Source organism: Oryzias latipes, chromosome 24 (genome assembly GCF_053564925.1).
Source record: "Oryzias latipes strain Hd-rR chromosome 24, Olatipes_Hd-rR_3.1".
Classification (NCBI taxonomy): Eukaryota; Metazoa; Chordata; class Actinopteri; order Beloniformes; family Adrianichthyidae; genus Oryzias; species Oryzias latipes.
The window spans coordinates 21,554,148-21,568,497 of NC_136260.1; the positions used below are offsets into that span (position 1 = coordinate 21,554,148).

The window sequence follows — 14,350 nt, forward strand, 5'->3', positions numbered from 1 at the left end:
TCCTTGATTGGTCGGCGCAATGCCGCAACCTTGCCAAAGTTCCAATATTTGATCTTTAGCCGTGCTGCTCGAATCGGGCTGCAGGACCTCTGATCAGTACCATTGACTTCACATTGAAACTGGCCGCCCAAATCGCGTTAGCTGAACACAGCTTTAGAAATTTGCTTCTGACTTGTGGGCGGGACTGGTAGTGCGGTGTAGGCCTACCCTTATTTCCCATCATCCCTTTATTTAAACTATTTCCCACTAGCTTACAGCCCCTCTCAACCCCAACCAAATGTTAGCGGTGCAGATTCCAGCTCAGACAGGGAAAACAAAGTCGTACATGGATATGGTAGTCTAAGTGGATGCATCAGAATGGAGCGGAGCAGGAAGCATGTGGCTCCCCAACCATTGCACCTACGTCACAGACACAGACAACGGCATTTTTTCATCTGCTCGTGATTCACAACAATTTCAATAAATAAATACCCAGAAATTACATTTTAAATTTAATTTTCTTTATCCTCCATCATCAGAAAAATGCTAAAGACACATTTTCATTGGAGTGGCTCTTTAAAACGGACTTTTGCAGACACTAACAAACAAACGCCCCATTATTCATTCATATAGTGAAGTTCATTTCTGATCGGACAAAAAGAAGTTTCCTTTGTGAGGAGACCCTCCCAGTGCCCTCATGTGCTTCTGCGTGGGAGCAAAGTGACCTCAAAAAGATTTGGTGAGGAGCTGCCACATCCTTTTTACCAGAGAGTGCTGGCCTACGGTCACAGACAGAGAGACGCAGAGCAGGGGATGGGAAATCATGATTTGGAGTAAAACCACGTCCTCGGGGAAGAGGGTGTCAGCAAGGATTGCGGTTTAGCTCTTGGGCAGCACGGAACCACAAAGTCACCACAGAGACCCAACGTTTTTCTGGATCACAGGGCTCAGGCCCTATGGCCTCTCTGTAGATATCTAGTTACTAATCTACGAGCCCTGACCAGTACCCATTGGAAGGATTCTGCCCGCCCCAAGAGCAGGCCTGGCAGACCAGAGTAAATCTGACCCAGCTGCCTGTTCTTGGGAACTGGGAGGGGGAAAAAAGGGCTGGGAAAAGGCGGAGAAAACTGGATGGAGGGAGATCAGGGTGAGCCAAAAGTTGTGTGGTCGAGAATGGTCAGTCAACAGCTGTGGGTCTGGAAGACTGTCTCCTCTGGGAGAGTCTGACCCGTCGGAACAAAGCCTCTGCGGTCGTGTTTAGGATCTCACTGAAATGCAGGAAATGAGAGCCTTTTTGCAGACGGACCACTTACTGGGAGGTATGGGTTGTTTACAGCACAGAAGTGTCAAAGCGCATTAAAATGGATCAAAATGTCCTTCTCAAAACAAGACACAAAATATAGAATACAAGATTTTTCTCTTTATCAAAGGGAAAAAGACTCCTTAAAATAAGTTGTGATAACCTGCTCTTTTAAGACAAAATTAAGAATTAAGTTTAATTCTCTTTACATGTCCTCCATCATCAGAAAAATGGCACAAGAAAATGTTAAAAACACCTTTTTTTTTTAAAGTGGGTCTTTAAGATAAGTCATTATGTCTTACTGAAAGTTACTAGTAAGGTTTGTTTTGTCTCATATCAAGTGTAATAAGATACTTAAAATTTTGTAAAACAGAAACCCTTAGAGTGAACATAAATGCCAATCTTTTCCAGATAATACCATTGAAATATATACATTTCTTATAGCTTAATCATCTCCCTTAAATTACGTTTAGTGAGATAGTGTTTAGGATAAAAGAATAATGATCTATTAGGATAATTTAATTGCTAAAACAGTTCAGTGGGCCAAGACTCTCCAACCATCACCTCCCCATGCAGACACATTCAAGCAAAACTTTGATTTATCTTTTCTGTGCAGCCACACCTTCACCGTCTGCACATTTCACTCTGATCCTTCCTTTTGTTCTCTCCTTCATTCTCTGCTTCACTTATTCTGACTGTCATTACCTCACTTCTCCTTTCTTTGGGTTTTCTCTAGAACAGGGCTCTTGGCTTAAGTGTTCATTTATGCTCCCGCGCTCGCCTTTTCTGTCGCAGCGTCACCACAACTCTGGTGTCAGACCTCCCAGGTGGGAACAGACGCAGGTAGATTTCTTCCAAGGTGGAGAACCTGCTTGGCTTTGGGCTTGCTGACCCGGCCCGCATGCCTTCTAACAACCTATCTTAGGGGGGTCAGTGTCATTGTTGATATTGGACACATGCTCATCATGGCACAATATTAAATCCTCTCATTGGATTTGGACTGCAATTATATCGTAAAAACAAACTGGCTGTGAAGCCATGGCCCGCCAGCGAGATCGACTTTCATCAAGTGCAGACTGGTTTAATTACAGAGTATGCCAAACACCCATCCTTAACATGGCCAGCTTTTAGCTGCTGATGTTTTAAACTCTCTCATTCTTCTATTGTGTGATAATCACAAGGGCATTGGTCCGTTTGCAATGAGCTGATGCAAAATTGAATGCCGCTTTATTCACATCCTGGGCATTTAAAAAGAATTGCCCAGAATTGAGGTGCAGATTTAGGAAAATCAGATTCAAATCACCCCTCAAGTCAAATATTTTATCTTGGTTGATCAAAGCAGTAGACCAGGAAAACGTTTTTGTTCCATCACATTTATTTATAAGGATGTTTTAAGATTTCACATAGAAAAGCTCAAATTTGACTGCCGTTTTTTCAAAAGTTTTTAGTTCAATTGCACAAGGGGAGCCATGAATGCATTTAGCCTGAAGTTTAAAACTGGCGTTTTATTCTGCACACAGACCCATGATCACACAGCTGACAGGAAGTAAACATACCAGTGCTTCTCCCGATGTGAGCTGCTTTTCACGCTGGAATATTCTAAAAAACCTCTTAATTTAAAATCAAATATTTTATCCTTAATTTGACCTTATTTTACAAATAAGTGTGACGAATATGATCTTATTCTGGATTATTGGCAAGTAAACATGGTCAAAATAGTAATAATATGATGTTTGACACGCTGGCTCATACACACCCCTCACTCTCTCCTTCTGCCCCTGCCACCATGGTCATAGCTGCATGTCATCAAATCATGAAAAAATAACATTTTTAAAATGGCAGCTGTTGATTTTATCTCCATAGCAACCACTTTATTTTTTGGTTGTCTGGGGGGGACAAAGATGTATGTAATTTTTAGAAGAAAGGAAACTTTTGCAGATTTCCTTGGCAACTGAGGTTTTTGTTAAACACGTCCACATTGTTAATAAGTTCATATTGTATGTTGTGTTGTTTTGTTCAGCTTGAGTCAATGATTCACGTGTTAAATGTTCACAACACTTTGGTAAAAAATGTGCAAACAACAGCAACGCCATTTTTGTGAGCTCGCTACGGTAATGGCGTTAAAAACTTCTAAAACCAGCATTTTTTCACAAGTTGGCTTTCAGTGATGCTCAAGGAGTTACGAGGCAATAGACTGAAATCCCTAATTGCTTGTGGGCCTAAGGGTAATTTTTTGGGGGGGAATTCCAGCTGGCGGCCTCTTTCTGAGGTCAAAAGTCAACAAAACTTTGGTTATGGTTGTGGACTTGACCTGGTGGCGTGTGTGAGGACGTTCGACAATGGATCAAACAAGTCTTCTAATAATTTCAAAGCTTCCTCTAGATATCCAGACACGTGTTTTGATTTCGCTAGTAGATTTAGTAAATTTTGAGCAACTATTTGAGATTTTTCCTTCGTTTCATTTGTTGAGGGTTTCTCACACTGTGATGTCATCATTTTTTGGAGAAGGGGGGTTACCAGATTCCTTTTCACTGGGTACTAGAGGCGGGTAAATGAGGTGAGGGTGAAATTTGTCCTCAAAGGTGCAGGAAGTTAGAAAAAGTGCCAGAACAATCTGGTCCTCTCAGTCCAGGATGACGTTAAAAACACGTGTCAAAGTATTTTAATCGACAAACCGGATTTTATTTGAATATAAAGACACATCTTTGAATTTCATTGAAGATCTAAAATCAAGAAGTATTAAATAAAACTTACCAATAGAAGATTAATCCAGGTTTATGTAAGAGAGGAGGGCCTAATAGAAAAAGAGAAACTGTTTAAAATAAAAGGGTCACCAGAGGAGAATTTGTTCATTTATTCCCCTCTACCAGTCTTTAGTGCTAAGTCCCCATTGTGTCAGCTGTATTGTGACAGGTGTGCGCAGTGGAGAACTTGGAGATAATTGCCACATGTCTCTCATGAGTCGTTATTTGTTCCCAGAGCTGAAAGAACCATCAGAAAAATGGGAATATTTTATGGTTACAGAGGTAAAGAAAGGGAGGGAGATTGTGTGACTCTCAATAACCACAATTAAACAGTAAAAATATCCTGAGTAGCTCCATTAATAATGAAGTGTGCTATTTATCAGCTCAGACAGTAAGACGGACCATTCAGGCTGCAGATCTGTGAAAAAGGCTGCTGCAGCTTCACTGCAGAAGCTGTTATGGTGCAACAGAGGAGCATCAAATGTGATAAATAGAAGAATCTGTTAAAGGTTCTTGTTAAAGCAATGGGAGAACTTCTTGCAGTGATTTATAAAATTGAGAGCCTCCTGTCAATGACTGAACTCAACTAGTTTCCAGAGTGGGATTTGATTTGGGAAATTATTTTGAGCGATCCTATAACCCAATTGGTCGTTCTGAACACTGTAGAAAGACTTCCTTTATGTGGATTAAAAGGACAAAGACCACCTTAAAGGAGGCATCTTGAAGCAGATTTGGATTACCACAAACTCAAATCTGAACCATGATACCATGTCAAAGTTGAACCAAGTTCATGCTTTTAAAGCCATGAAACAAATCAAAACTTTAGAAATTCATCTGTCAATTACCTGGATCAAGTGTGTTTGGACAATCAGGAGCTTCAACGGCAGACTGGTTGGAAAACCTGGACACTGGCCCTCCAGCCCTGGATTCTGACAGAAGTCTAGTGTTTGACTGCAGTTATCAGTCTAAACGAGTTCAGACTAATCCCAGGAGGTCCAACACAATATTCAGCTAAGGATAAATGGCAAACAAAAATGCACTTTGACCAAAGTGCACTAGGAGCTTGACACTTATGAAGCAAGCACACCAATACGAACCAGGTGCAATGTTTAAAAGGGTTTATTCATGTGAAACAAAGCCAACCTCATTTAGACAATGAAAAAAAAAAAAAAAAAAAAAAAAAAAAAAAAAGTACAACATTGTTTAGCAGAACAATCAGGAGGAAAAAAAAAAAAAAAAAGCTTGCTGGGTCCAGTCAAGATGACAGGTTCCCACTTAGTTGGAAGTTCTGATGCATTCTGAGAAGAAAACCTGGTTGAAAACTGCTGTAAGACTAGTAACATTTCAGACCAAAACTACCAATTTGAAGACAACTTTGCAGTTTAGCCAGACTTCCTCTTCATGGGTTTGGTCATAAAGAGTCTTTGACTGTAGGGGATCGGGGATGGCATCATCATGTAATCTTGGGGATAGCCGAACAAAAACCCACCAACTGGTGGGCCAAAAAGGGGACTACCAACTGGGACCCTATAGGGAATTCTGACCGGGACGTATTGGAATGTTGGTCCCTCTGCTTCACTTTCACCGTTGTAGATGCCACGGTCGTAGATCTTCTCCACATAGGTCATTTCACCTGGCCGAAACGACAACATCTGGCTGGGCGGGGTCTCATGGTTAAAAGCAGAAGGATGGGGTTCTGACAAAAACCCTTGTGCGCTAGCAGAGGACAGACCATCAGAAAAGGGACTGGGAGGTGAAATCGCCCAGAAATCTGGAAAGAGGATTTGATAAGTTGCATCCAGGAAAAGACAGTCGATCCATATAGATATTCCAAGTAACCACTGGTACAACAAAGCATAAAAATATGACTGAAACATTTACTTTGATTTAAAGAACCTTGAGGGCTGCCACCATACACTTGCAGTAAAGGTGCTGCTGGTACAGGTCCCATTTGAGCATTGGGTTGTGCATATTGAGGCTCCTCATGTGGAGCAACTTGACGAGAAGGATCAGAACCAGTAGAGGACTCCAGTGTCAAATGTGCAAATTCACCAGGAGGGACTTCCCACGTAGAAGCATGGTCTGATCCCTCACCAGAATAAGGACTTGAGGCTGAAAAATAATGCAAACTAAGATTTGTAAATGCACTGGGGGTGCTGGACACACCTCAATAGCTTGATTTAAACTGTATTTTACCTGTCTTTGTCAGATAACTGTGGGTCACACCAACAAATGTGACAAGGAGCCAAATACTATTGCAACAAAAGAAGGGAAAAAAAACAAAATATTATGAAATTGCACCTTAAACTTCTAATATACAGATTTTGAATAATAAAAACTGCTCACCCTAAGGCATTCAGGCCAGCCATCATGTAAGTGCTCAAACTGTGTCCTGTCACTAGTAGATATACCCTGCTGGTTGTAAATGACCAACAGCTGACTAGCAGTGGCACTGACCAATCACAACCCAACAACCCACAGCTGGTTGTCATTTACAAGGATGATGCTCCATTTTTCAAAGATGTTCATTACTTTGCATAGACATTTTTTCTTCTCATATATTTTAGTTACATGTTTACCCTATTCTCTGGCATCCCTTAAATTTTAATGGGAGTTTGTCTTTTATTTGGATTTGGAAGAACTTCTTCATTACTCCAGCTCATTCTTTATCCACACAGAATGCATCATTCCCCTGTTCTCTTCAAACAGCCAAATGAATGTTGCCCCTTTGGTAAAATAAAAATGTTTTGGTAAAAATGGTTTTAAAAAAGCCACTTAGATATGAATCGTGTGACAAAAAAAAACACAATTCTGCAGCTAAATAAATTCTATGCTTGAATACATTTCCTCTTTTGAAGATTTTCACACAAGCTCAACTTGTTAATCAGCAAATATTTCTCCCCAGCAGCTTGAAAGCATTTAACAGATTTCTTTCAAACTGACCATTTTGACGGACAGTGTCGTCAAACAACAAAGCACTGTGGGAACAAATGTTGGTCATATGAGAGCTGAAACACTTATTTTCCAGATGTTAACTGGTTGGCAGGAATCTTGTTTAACCACAATCCATTGTGATAAAAAAAGATCTCCTGTTGATGTGCCACAAAATATTGTATTCATCTACTTTTTTTACTTTTAAACATGGAAAAAAACTTTAGTGTTGGTTATTTTATTGGCATCAAAATATTTATATCTAGATCTATAAAGAATGACTAGAAGTCTCAGAAGTTAAAGGATTATTAAAATATAGGGAAAATAAAACACCCAAAAATGAGCTCAAAGTTAATCGACAATGCTTTCTGTAGTACTACATCAGTAAATTACAGCTAAAGTTTTATTTTTAAAGTGTTTAGACAGTCTTAACTTCAATTTTAAACTCTGTGGTTGCTTGTTCAATCCCTGCTCTGGTTGGGATTGGTTCCCAGTAGTGTTACCCCCACCGATGAAGGCCTTTGACCCCATTTATCCCAGAGCAGTTTGTTTTGCTGGCACAAGTGTGCCCAAAGCACTTTATGGCTCCAAACCAAAACAAATAGCTTAACATTTACTGCAGAAAGTTTATTTTCATCACCTTACATTTCTGTCAAATGGTTGTTAAATTCTTAATATACACATTTCCAGAAATCAAAGAAATGCCCTTATGTTGCAGAGTAGTTCAGCCATGAACACCCAACCTGCTGAAGCTGCGCTTACTTGCCCAGGCCAGGTATTTTGCAGCTAGTTGAGTTCAACCAGACAAGAGTTTCGAAATTAGAGAATGTTGAAGTTCCAGTGTTTAAGAAGAGTGGAGATCTTTATTAGAGTCCAAACAAGGCTTACAACACTTGACCAGTGGAAGACAAACCCTGAAGATTAAGCCTTCAAAAATACTACTTTCAAAACATCTCTTGCTGTCAGATAGTCATGTTCCATCCACCTGCTAGGGGAGCTCTGACACAGACACCCTGGCCTTAAGCAGGAAACCTTACTAACAAGCTGTAGGCCTGGTCCTACCCAGTTACTTCTCCACTGGGACCATAACCAGCCTTCCCAACACTGCGGGCATGTTGGGCAGACTGCTTTATGCTTTTAGACTGTGGGAAGGGCTGGAATTGTTGGGTGCTTGCTGGAACATCTCTGACAGAGTGGGTGTCATGCCAGTGGTTCTTCCCATGCTCAAGACCGCTGCTGGAGAACATGTATGTGCCTGGAGGACGCCGCCTGTTGAGCAACAGGTGGTCAACGAGAGGATGGCCAAACCAGAAGCCATCCACATATGGCCCAAATGGCAGAAAGCTGCTCATGGGTAGTCTGTGAGAGAGCCGCACTGGAAAATATTTGGAGGGTGGGAGACGCTCTTCTGTTTCCAAGTCATAGTTGCCATGGTTGTACATGCTTTCCATGTAGGAGAGTTCACCTGGCTGGACCGCTAGTGGAGAGCTTGGTGGATCCTTGTGGCTGAAAGCAGCTGGCCTGTGTTCTGATGTCATTTTTTGGGTACCAGAAGGACTTTCAGCCAGTCTATGGGGGTTGATCGCCCAACGAACTAGAAGAGAGGTAGACTTTGCGTCACTGATCAAAGACGACTAGCTTAAAATAGTGACATGATGGTACAGAACGTTAGTATACTACCTTGGGCTGGGAGAGTTTGAGAACTTGAGGCTTTTGGAGAACTGGCTTCAGATCCAGCAGGTAAAAGTCCAGCAGGTCTGTAATGAACAGGAACTGGTTCCATGCGAGCATTGGAGTGGACATATTTAGGGGGTTCATGTGGAGCAGATTGGAAAGATGGATTTGAGGCAGCTGAGGAACCAGACTCTGCACGTGCAAATCCACTAGCAGCCATTTCCTGGCTGGAACCAGAGGGAGGGGTTGAACTGTAAACCCTGAGAGGATCCAAAGCTGAGGAAAGTATAAGATTTTGGATTGTAAGACTAGCCATTTTCAAACATTTGGTCAACACAAATGCTACATTATACCTTTCTGTGCAAGGAAGCCATTACTTGCAGAAGTCAAAATGACAAGGATCCACACCCTGTGGGGGGAAAAAATAGGTTTTTCAGATTACTTCCAGTTTATTTTAAATAGAAAAGCATAAACACTGCTCACCTTGAAGCAGCCAGACCAACCATTTTTGTTGAAAGAGAACCCTTACTACCACTAGTACAGAAGCTTTGCGAAAACCTTTTAAATGCTTAAGCGTAAAGGAAGCAGCCAATCAGAACATTTGAAGGTTGCCACTCACAGGTGTCAGCCGTTGAGCCTAACTACCACCTTAACAGTAATATACAAAGCTGTTTGCCAACCAACAATTTAACAGAAGAAGAAACAAAATCAGTTTATCTTGTTAATCAACTTTAATGTGGTGTTGTACCAAGGTTCCCCAAGATCTTAGAATGTGGAACATATAAAAATGTCTTTAAAAAAATAGATATTTTTGATCTAATGTATCGGAAATTACCGATTCTGTTGTAGAGCTTTTTAAAATAAATAACTCCAATCTCTAAGCATCGTCTGTGCCTTCTATGTATTGTAATGAGATATGCACAGACATAAATGTGAATGAATCTGCTGTAAATCAGCATCTATAGGAGTTTTAATTTGAAAAAACAAAAGGAAACATGGAAGTTTGATGGACATGGATCACACAAATCCCACTAAACAAAAGACTCCACTGCCTCCAATTTTAGCCTCCAAACGATTACAAGAAAAAAACTTTCAAATGAAGAACATATCCTGCAGAAGCTGTGAAAGGATATAAGAAATCTCAATGTGTTTGATTGAGCACATCCCCTGCATTAAGACCTCACTCCTCTATATCCCAGCTTGAGGCTGTGCCAAATGTGCCACGGTTCGACATTGTAACAATTTCCGGCTCTTCAGATGCGTATTTCCTGGCTTTCTAATTAGAATGCTATTTTGTATCTCAAAAGGGGCTCCTATTCAGCCCAACATTAACAGCCCTCGTCTGTGATAATGTGAAGGCTTTGGTCCATAGGCCACCAGCTGCATCCACTTGTCAGCCTTTGGTGCAGATGCCCTGTCTGTCTGCAGCGTGAATGAAACTCATGGACTAAATTGGCACTTATTGTGTAGAAAGATTTTATGTACGCATTTTAATGTGCCTCCTCCAATTCCATAACGTGCTTTAATTGTGTCTGCAGACAGCTATCTCAAGTTTAAAAAAATAATTTTCGGTGGTTTTAAATGGAAAGCTCCCTGCACCTCTTGTGAATTTCGTTTTTGGGTATTTGGTAGAAGATGGAACTTCAGACACTCCCAGGCAATTTATCCAAATCTGCACCATTTTTCTGCTTATCATATTAGTTTCTCATATAAATCAAATGAAGAGAACTCAATTATGATGGATCAATAATTCAGCATTCTCAATTATGCTTTAATTGTAAGAAGCAATATCATCCAATCTTATTGTGAGGATAGGTGTTGTTGCTCTGCAGAGCTTGAGCTGATTGTTTATATGAGATTAGGTATCAAGGAAAGGATCAGGCAATGTCACAGAGCCCGCAAGTGACACATGCATAGACACACTCCATCTACACACTCACACACATGCTTAATGACACAAACACACAACATAAAGCCAAATGCTGCCACTAAAATTTGCATGGTGCTCAGTAATGCATTAGTGAACATCACTTGGCAATCTGTTCATACGGGCTTAATTGGATTTTAATACCGCCTCTGATCTTGTTTTCTAATTAACGGCGGTGGCTGGCAACCAAGCAGAACCATGCACCCAGCAACACCTTTGATCCCGGCCATATGGAGTTCCTCCAAGCTCGCTGGGGATGTAAAAATCCCTCACCTAGACGTGGGCGAACAACAGGCCCCTGAATCAAAATGGATGGGGTGATGAAAGTGTAAAAAGGGGTAGTGCAGTAAGGGTGGCGGGGTGCAAGATTTGACGGAGGGGGGTGGGTGGTGGCATGTGTCATCCGCACATCCTGGCGGCATTGTTATTGATTAATTTTTCTCACGATCAGCTGTGATCGCAGATACATAAAACATGACGGACTGAATGCCCGTACACCTTATCAACCACGCCGCCATCTGACGTCTCGTCCCTGCAACAGAGAAACGTAAATAGCTTGGCTAATCAGTTTACTCACCACTTCTGGTATCTGTGAATTTGTGTCTTTTTCCATGCTTCATTTTTCTTCACTGGAAAACCTGTCCTTCTGAAATAGGTTAAAAAATCTAGAACACAAGATGTTTCCTGTGTTATAAGTGAAAAGTCTGCTAATTGAACTAGTAGAATCTGGAAAGATTTTAAAAAGAAAGTGGTGATGTCCCGTACGTAGATGACTCGTCTGTTTCTGGTTTGGAACGAGCTGCATGAACAAATACTCAGAAATCCAATTTCTGATCTTAATTTTCTTGACTATATTCAGGTATATAGTTCTGGTACCTGGAAATATTATATCTTGAAATTGTTTTGCTCAAATCTGTCTTTAGTGTTGGTATATTTATACACTATACCTGCCAAATAAATCCTATTTTAAGCACTACAAAAGTCCTTTTCTAGATCAAAATCATCTAAAGAATAAGGCTAGAATTAAACTTATTAATATTAAGTTATTTTAAAAATTACATTTAAAATATGAGTAAAAAAAACTTTCCATAGTTTTATGCAATAAATAAATAAATAAAACTTTTCAGTTTTCCCTAAATCAAACAAGACTTTTGCCTAAGAACTTTATTCAAGTGGAGAAAATGTGTTTCACTAGAGATTTTGCTTAAAATAAAAATGTTTTCAAGATCAAATGACTCAAGACATTTAGGATTTATTATCTTAAATAACTCATTACATCTTATAAAAAAGTTACTTTGTTAGTTTTGTCCTGTATCAAATGTCATAGGAGATTTAAACAGGAAAAATTTAACACATTTAAATCTATCTTTACATTTTTTTGTCTTTTTACGTTTTATGACTCGTGTTAAAAAATACAGATTTTACCCAAAAAATAAAAATATTTTTGGCCTGAATGGCCTCAACGATCTGTTTGGTTTAAAAATTAGGTTTGTAAATTGTTTTCAAAAATAAGCTGTTTAAATTCGATCAGAGCTCAAATTTGGGTTTCCTTATGGATTTGTTTGTGTGATTAGCAGAAAGGTGCACCAAGTTTCAAGATGCTCTTTTTCCCGCCTGATTGCTATTTTTCAAACATTAATGCGTTGGACAGAGCAAACTCCAGTCAGCATCCTTCTCAGCCTTCAATAGTCTATGCAGAATCCAATCCAGAGATTCTAGATTCAGTCTACATGTCTGTAGTAGGTATAACACCAGCCGATAGAGCTTCAGTTAATAGCAGATTCTTAAGACAACTTTGAATTAATAAAACTGTGAAAACATTTTTGACAGAAAAATCCATCTCTCCATCCATTTTCTGAACTTGCACTGGGGTTGCTGGAGCCTATCCCGGACTTCAGCCTGGACAGTTTGCTGCAGGATCACTCAGAGACACACACCCACACATAGCATGTCTTTGAACATGGGACTTGGAGTACCGGGAGAAAACCTACACATGTGCAGGAAGAACACACAAACAACACACAGAAAGGACCCAGCTGGGATTTGAACCAGGACCTTATTACTGTGCGGTGAGAGTGCTGACCACTACACCACTGTTCAGTCTAAAAGAGCTGATGAGCCATTTTGCTACCAAATTATGTGACCCAACAACTCAACCAATTTCACACAGACCATAAACTAGCAGTTCAACATTTCACGAAACAAGAACTTCCCAAAATAAACAAGTTAAAGGGAAGATAAAACACAACTTATACACGATAAAAAAAGTTAACAAATGTAAAAAAAGACTAGAAGTTCTTAAAAAGAAAGTTATATTAGTGAAGATAAACTGTAGAAGAATTGTCAGCTTCCTTGCCATTGATAACAACTGGCTAAAAACAAATTTCAATTGTAGCTTTTTGTTATTGACTCTTGTAGTTGTTTAATGTCTTTTGTCAATAGAAATTGCTTTAAAGTAATAATCAATTCATGTTTATGCCCAAGGCGAAAAGAATCCCATCGTTCGGCAGGATGACACTTGTGGTTACCAGTCATGACATGGGCTCTAGCGTTTAGTCTAAATAAAAAAACACCTTTACTGGAAGGTGGAAAAGATAACCAGCTGGTTAACGTCTATAGATGGTTATGATTTGGATATCAGGTAAGAACAAAGATAATCCAGAGCACAATATGGCAGCCATTCATGCATAGTGAGACTGGTTGGCTCAGCAAGCTGTTATTTAGTTGCCGTCTGACAGAATGAAGCCAATTAACCATTTATGACAAGCAGGAACCAGGCATTTTGGAGTGTTTTGAACTTTTTCTGACTGCAGCAGTTAAGCATACACTGTTGGGTTAGTTTGAGTTTTATTGTGTGGTGCAATTTGGACATTCAACGACGAAGGTCGACATTTTTCCTCATGTTTCAGTCTGGAAAATCGATCCTTCTTCACCAGTTGTCAAAGAAAAGCCCCTGCCAAAGGCTCCGTCTAAATACTGATGCCTTTTTAAATGCTTCGTATTTGTCCTTCATGAAGCAAAGGTTATAAAAAAAACCTGTTTATGTATTTTTTGAAGAGGACTGCGGTGCATTGTGCCCTGCTAATGACAAGAGATGCATTAAGAGTAAAGTGGGATTTCTTATGAGGACTCGAAGGCCTTTTTAAACAAAGCCTTTTTTGCTTGATGGAAGAAGAATTCTTTGCCCTATTTCAATTATCAATGTGTCCTTCGACCTTAGCGTATCACAAAGTTTCTCATTTCTTTATCAAAGACACTTTCTGCATGCTTAACACTGCATTTGGTTTAGTGCCATATTTGATTTAAGAGCCCTTTCTTTCAAAACTTAATGGGTGAAGGAAGAAAAAGTGGTCTTGGCAGAATTTTTTCAAACAACACACTAGTGTTTTTCTCTTCTAAAGTTTTATTTGTGCCATATTTTATGTAACAAAACTCAGTAATGGTTGTAGTCGAAAGTATTAAGTAGGAATAACTATATTTTTGTTCACACTTTGAAAAAGTATATATTAACACAGAGTATTGATTCATAAACTGATCACTTCAGATCTCACAGACTAAACCTTTTCATAAAGAGGGTTGAGTGCCTTAAGTTTTTGAACAGCTGCTGGTTTTAAACAATACTGGATCTGCTCTGTGAGGAGTCCTCTGCCCGCAAAAGTTTCACTGTCTTCACTGGAAGACTGTCTTCCTGCTGGTTCCATTAAGCCTAAGTCCTAACTGCCTTTATGGGTGAATATGGGCTGTCTGTGCATAAAAAAAATGGGCAAACCTTTAGATTCATTTATTTGAATAGGG

General features: G+C 39.8%; 2 long non-coding RNA genes across 2 annotated transcripts; both read right to left on the bottom strand.

Annotated features, from left to right (window-relative positions):
• Nucleotides 1-5,124: 5,124 nt before the first annotated feature.
• On the bottom strand, nucleotides 5,125-6,508 carry LOC110017714 (uncharacterized). Its single transcript, XR_013654210.1, has 4 exons — nucleotides 6,370-6,508; nucleotides 6,220-6,275; nucleotides 5,905-6,135; nucleotides 5,125-5,794 (listed from the first exon to the last, which is right to left on the bottom strand). It is a non-coding gene; the product is annotated as an uncharacterized LOC110017714 (long non-coding RNA).
• A 1,289-nt stretch (nucleotides 6,509-7,797) lies between these two features.
• LOC101164197 (uncharacterized) lies at nucleotides 7,798-9,240 on the bottom strand. The gene is made up of 4 exons (XR_013654209.1): nucleotides 9,112-9,240; nucleotides 8,982-9,037; nucleotides 8,635-8,904; nucleotides 7,798-8,548 (listed from the first exon to the last, which is right to left on the bottom strand). It is a non-coding gene; the product is annotated as an uncharacterized LOC101164197 (long non-coding RNA).
• Nucleotides 9,241-14,350: the final 5,110 nt, after the last annotated feature.